The sequence below is a fragment of the Pectinophora gossypiella genome, chromosome 10 (genome assembly GCF_024362695.1).
Source record: "Pectinophora gossypiella chromosome 10, ilPecGoss1.1, whole genome shotgun sequence".
Taxonomy (NCBI): domain Eukaryota; kingdom Metazoa; phylum Arthropoda; class Insecta; order Lepidoptera; family Gelechiidae; genus Pectinophora; species Pectinophora gossypiella.
In genome coordinates this window covers 1,383,875-1,390,746 of record NC_065413.1, presented here as the reverse complement: position 1 = coordinate 1,390,746, position 6,872 = coordinate 1,383,875, and positions in this window count along the sequence as shown.

Sequence of the window (6,872 nt, the reverse complement as noted above, 5' to 3'; positions counted from 1 at the left end):
GTCTCACAAAATTATTTCGACAATGTCCGCATCGGGAATCGAACCCGGACTTCCAGATCGTGAGCCCAATGTTTTAACCACTAGACCACAAAGGCTGTCTAATATAAAGTAAGGAATAATATTTTGTTGATTACCTACTTACCTTCAATGTTATAATTTAAATTCTGTAGTCGGTGAAACCAGGAATGTAACCTGAAAACCCTGCAATTGTTCTACCTTGATTTCTTTTACAATGACAACGCTACGAATAAATATTATGAATGAGAAGAAGGATTCCATAAACAGAACCGAGGTAGCCCAGTTGGGTGGTTGGTCGCATGTTCGAATCCAGCACAGGTCTAAACCAATGATTGTCGAATTTGTTTTCGAATTCATGTTTGTATCATAAATGATTATCACGTGCTCAGCGCTGAAGGAAAACATCGTGAAGAAAATTCCCGAGAAATGCAATTTGCAATTTATGTGACCTAACTTGTATTGGGCTGGATTTCCCTTCGCGGGTTGGAAGTTCAGACAGGAAGTCATTTCTGTAAAAACTGGACCCGTCAAACCTTAGGTAAGCGGACTCTGTGAAAAACGAGATAATGCTAGGGAGATGATGTGGTGTCGTTTGAGAATAGCCTTCGTTACATGAACCTATAGAGAAATAATGTCCTTCTTATATTGTGATCACTTTGTGAGACTGTCTTTTGTTTGGTAACGACATTAATCTTTCGAACGCCGGAACGCGGATCTCGACCAGACACAATGTAAAATCTATTGTGTCTGGTATCTCGGCATATGAGAGGTTAAAGGCTTGAATCACCTGATTGTCTGGAAAAATCAGTTGATTTCGTACTTCGGAGGGCACGTTAAGCCGTTGGTCCCGGCTATTAGCCGTAAAAATACCTCCAAATGCTCCATACCCCCTCCGGTTGTTTAAGGAGAGGCCTGTGCCCAGCAGTGGGACATATATAGGCTATTTTTGTTATGTTATTTTGTGAAGCTAATTCGTTTCCAACCTTACTTTGTGATGTTGTTCAAGAAAGTAATTAATCATTATTATTATTGTTAACAAGTTGCGAGTTGTAAGTTCAGCCAACTCGGAAATTACTTCTTTAGTTGACGTAGAGTTGACACAGCGGCCGCTTTACGCTATTGTTTATTAAATAAGTTACTTGGTTGACATGTTTCTAGTTTAGAAATCATCTTACTCTTACTCATAATCTTCTTCTTATCGTGTGGGTTGTGAGGTGGACTACCAACCTCAGGCCCTGACATGGCTCATGTAACGATTACTCACTTTCATCAGTAAATAGAACTGGGACCAACGGCTTAAAGTGCCTTCCGAAGCATGGATCATCTTACTTTCGATTACCTTATCACCTGATTGGGGATCATGGTGTTGTTTCCATTGCGCACTTACTTTTATATGCGCAAATGTCAAATTGCAACATTGCTTTCTTAGATGAATTGCTTCGATGTGGCCATTTTAACCCCCCTGGTAAAGGTTTACTTTCAAGTTTCGGTATAGAAACATCAAAGATTGCCTTACTCAAAACTATACTTACTCCATCGAACACACGGTAGCACATCGAACACATATCGGAAAGCATTTCTTTTTAAATGGAAAAGTGAAATGACCTGGAAAGGATGAAGGATATGACTGACATGTTCAAGACTGATAGAATCCTGATGAGATGGAGTGTCAGTGTGTCGGTCGATAACAAGCTGCGATGATTTTGGTGTCACAAACTCGAAGGAAAAAAGCCAGTCAAATGCGAGTTGAGCTCGCGCACCGAGGGTTCCGTACAACATACCGTGACGGATTGACAATACATTGCATACACAAATTCTGCCACCAGAGACTTCTGGAATGTCATCGTAAATTCTCCCTATTAGCGGCATCCTTTTCTGACGCTTTTCGCCCTTGTTTTCCTTTACTAGAATGTTCCACCCGAGATTATTTGAAACAAGAAGCGTCTATTCTGATGACTGAGACCATGTATAAAGACCGGGCAGAGTAAGGAAAGCCAGTTCAGTTTCTAAAGCGATCGGAGCAAGAAGAAGAAGTGAAAAAGTGAAAGTGAAGAACATTGTTTTAAGCAGTGTAAAGTGCAGTGTTAAGCGCAGTCTTAGTGCAGTGCTAGTGTCGTGTTCCATGCTGTGTTTGAGTGTCGCAAAATAAAGTGAAGTGACGGTGACGGAGTTATACCGCGAAGCTCTGTGCGGAAGCTGTACCGTGTGTATAGTGAATAAATTCGTTTCTCCTAAGACTCAGTGAGTTTCCTTAGGTTTCCTTCTAATCCCGAAATCTACTTCCGCAACAATACATATGACGGCGGGTTCTCAGGGGCGCTTTGTACATAGCCAGGTTCTACGTCTTTCATCGGGTGAAATAAAACCGTAAGCACGTAAGTTAACAGCACTTTATTCCGTCTTCTATCAGTGACAGAAATATGATGTGTTGGGCGATTTCTTCGGATAAAACCTCACATGTAAAGTCACGTCAACTGAATGCCGTCCGTGGCGGCAAACCCCCTACCGGAGCTACTTGACAGTCCATCAGTGTTGCCAATTTTAGAAAACAGAATTATACTAACTGAACAATTACGCCCTCTGTACAATTTAGTAAGAACTAATAAAAAATAAATTAAGTTGTCAAAAGTTTGACGTTTAGGATCCAAACTATCATTGTAGACGTAATGACAGCGGTCGATCTCCGTACATACATAAACTCCCGCCTATTTCCCACCGGGGTAAGTAGAGACTATGGAATTCCATCTGCATCGATCCTGATACACTGGGGAGTTCCCCAGTATTATTTTTAGTTTTATAATAAGGCGGAGTCGATATTGAACATAGCAACAAAGGTATCAATTACAATTTCCTCTTGGAAAATTCATAATTATTTTGAGTTTCATACTTTCGCGACGGAAAATTCTACTTGACAACAACATTAACAACTCAATATCATGTTCTGAATCATCACTGAAAATTTTCGTTACGATGTCGCTAACACCCTGTATTCATATTCATTTATTGCGAAGTCACAAACAGCTCCCTTACCAGAAAGACAATTGAAATGAGACAATGGTCACGTTTGGTGTGGCGTGAGGTGTGATTGCTATTATGTAGAATTTCACTAACAGAAATTTTAGGAAAGTACACGTTCCCCAGAACAATCCGTGGTAGCCCAGTTGGTAGAACGCTTGCCTCTGGCTTTGAGGTCGCAGGTTTGAAATCAGCACAGCCCTAAACGAATGATTGTCGAATTTGTTTTCGAATTCATGTTCATAAATGATTATCACGTGCTGTGCGGTGAAGGAAAGCATCGCGAGGAAAACCACAGTTTAGAAAATTTCACAATACATTTTCGGAGGTATGTGACCTAACCTGTATTGGACTGGTTTTCCCTTCACAGGCAGTCGCTTCTGTAAATAACCGGACCTGTCAAATCTTCGGGTTAGGTCAGCAGACCCTGTGAAAAACGGGATAAAGCTTGGGAGGTGATGAATTAATACGAAATTTGATGAGCGGGATAAAATTAAAAACGGGCGTCATATCGTGCCGCTAGTTTAATCACCTGTCACCATATTGTTTATAACCCGAGCCGGGATTCGAACCCGTGACCCTAACGCTGTAAGTCACGCGTTCTCCGAACAGAGCTATCAAGTACTCATACTCATTTATTTTTAAAAAAATTAACCAAATTAAATTAATAAATAAATTAATTTAAATATTATTATTTTTTTTTAATTAATTAATTAAATTAATAAATTAATTGTAATTAATTAAATTTCACATGTCAAATGTTAACTTATAAATATCAAAGTTAGTACATACTTATATTAATGATGTCAAAATATTATTTTTATATTATAGAATTCGTTTATGCCATAAAAAGCACATTCAACAAGCCATTCTCGTAGTTTATTCTCAAACTTTAAATCGCTTTCACATTTTTTTTATGTCGGCAAGGATTTTATTGTAAATCTGTGGTCCAATAGCATGAATGCTTTTAGTTGATTTTTCCAGCCCGCACGAGTTTTCAGCCTGCCGAAGTTCATAGCTAGTATTAATATAAGATCTTATTCAGTGGTCAGAAAGACACGTGTAGGGCAGAGTCCCGGGGGATAACCAACAAATCACATAGCGACCCGACGGCAATAAATAACTCAATCTGGTCGACAGCCTTCTATATACCACGTAAAGGATTCACTGATTGACAAAAAAAAATAAGTTAGAAGCAGAACAGCACTTATTGAATATTTATAAACAGAACGCCTAGTTTAGTACGAAAAAGATAATTCGTCGGGATTCTTCTCGTCGCGGGCGAAGCCCGCGGCGGGGAGACATCCTCGGGGCTGAGCCCCCTTGATGTGGCTGCGCTCGCCGCCCGCAAAAACGGGCGTGTCACGGGGTTTGGGACACGGCGGGCGATAACGCCCCTCCGTGAGCCACGATGTTGACCTTCCGTGGAGCCGCCAGCGAGGTCGAGCCCACCGGGTGATTCCCCATTGGGGGAGGCCCAGTGAGCGCCCGTCAGCTGGCGGTGGTGTCAAGTCCGGTGAGCTGCTCCGTCGCCGGGGCAGCTGGTGTCGAGTCGGCTGGAGGGGGGGAGAGGACTGCTTCCACTGCCACTGGAAGCGTCAACTCATCCCCCGGGGGGTGGCCACGATCCTAACTACTCGACGAGGAGTAGTGGATGTGGGCAGCCCCGGTCCAGTCCGGTGTTGGTAGTCAGTGCCCACCGGTGAGTTGGCCCAGCAGGGATGCCAGGCCTCCCACGATGATGGGCACTGGGTCAGTCCTTGTGCGGATGGCCGCCAGGATGTCGTGGAGCAGCTGGATAGACTGCTCCAACACTTCCAACTTCTCCTCGTTGGCGGAATCTGCGGGTGCCTCCGCTCGGGGCCTCGCCTTCTTCCCCTTGGGAGGGGCGGCGGCTGCTGTCTTCGATGTCGAGGGCTGCGGGGGGACGGGTTCCACGGCGATCGGCTCAGCGGTGGTGGTATCGGTGGGGGCGGGCTTCGTCCTCTTGCGGACCCGCTTCGGCCTTTGCGGCTTAGGCCCATCTGGGCCGTTCGCCGCGGCCATGAGCGAGTTTTGCGCAGTCGGCTCGCTGGAGGGATCCACCACGGTGGAGGGTGCTGGTGCGGTTCTTCTTGGTGTCCTAGTCAGTGGCGCAGTACCCGCCCTTTTGTTGCGCAGCTCGCGCAGTTTGACTGGACACGAAGGGCTGTTTGCCGGGTGCGTCCCCCCGCAGTTAGCGCAGGTTGCCGGGACCTCCCGGGGGCGCAGACATTCTTTGGCCGCGTGGCTCCCACCACAGCGGACACAGGCAGCAGGACGATGGCAATTATGGCTGCTGTGCCTAAATTGCTGGCAGCGGTGACATTGGGCTGCACCTCTTCGCCCTCTCCACGCCTCGACTTTGACGCCGGGCATGCAGAGAAGGTCGGAGATCTCGTAGACCTGCTGGAAGCCCAGCGTCCTACGGATCTCCACGAAGTAAATACAGCCCGATCTTCCCTCTCTGGCCTGGATGGGGCGGATGTAGTTGGGTTCATAGCCGCGGGCCCGCAGCTCCTTCTCCAACTCGGCGATGTCGGTGTCAAACGGGAGGCCTCGTATGGCCAGCTTCAGCGAGCGCTCCGCCGGGGGGGCGTACGCGAACCAGGAAAGTCCCGTGGCTCTCTCCAGGGTGGTGAGGTACCGCTGGTAGAGCCGGAACTCTTCCTCGGTCCTCGCCAGGAAGCGTACGCCCTTCCCGTAGGGGCGCGCGTTCGGGACGTGGCCCAGCATCTCCCGCAGCTGGCGGAAATGATGCGGCCAGTTTGGCAGCTGGTCCACCACTATTGGTGGGATGTTTCTGCTCGCGGGGGCGAGCGGTGGTTGCTGGGCGGTCTTCTTCGGCGGCGATGGCGTGGGCGTCGTCCGGAGGGACGGACGCGGAGGCGCATGCGGCGGCGAGTCCGGGTTTGTGTTTAACACCGCCGCGTATGATCGCGGCGGTGTTATCTCCGTGTCCGGCCTGGACATGGAGGGCGGCGAGAAGGGGTTGGTGGGCGCGAAGGAGAATGTGCTTGGCGGCGTTGTCTCCATGTCCAGTGAGGGCATGGAGAGTGCAACAGGCGGGGTAGTCCTCGCGCGGGGTTGCGTTGTGGGCCGCTCCGGCGGCGTGGCGGTCCTCTTTGCCGCGGCCTCTGTTCCCGGAAGTTGGGGCAGGGGTCGCGGGAAAACGGGCGGCCGGTAGGTCCGGGCGATAGGCGGCAGTGCGGGCGAAGTAGCGGTGGCTGTGATGGCGTTCGATAGGCGGGAGCTCACGAACACGCGAGACATGCGCTTCGACACACCGGCTGTTGGGGGCGCCATGCTCACCCCGTAAGGACGCAGAGCAAACTGTCCAGTTGCGCGATGCCGGGCGGTCCGCTAGACAGCGCACACGCTATCACTCCCTCCCCGGTGAGACCCGCTGGTGGGAGGCCGGGGGTGATAGGAGTGATAACGGTGTTACCTAGCGAATAATAGCGAAATATACTTACCTGGCACAGGGGACACCGTGATCAAGAAAAGATAATTACAATCGAAACCGAAAGTAATAATATTGCCGGAAAATCTTAACACCGCGATGCAGAAAATGTAGTAATCGGTACAGCGACATCTAGCGGATTTTAAAAACAATAAATACAATACATTTCACCGCGTATACGCGTATGATGCGGTTAAACACTAATTGTACTTACAATTAGTGATTATATTTCATTTAGTGTTTTACAATAGCTTCAATGCGTGGTACGTACAGTCATGAGTTATATAATGTACCCACTTTAGGACTCTGTCGCACTAACATATTTGACGTTTAGTGAGACTTACAGTTCAATTTCTCA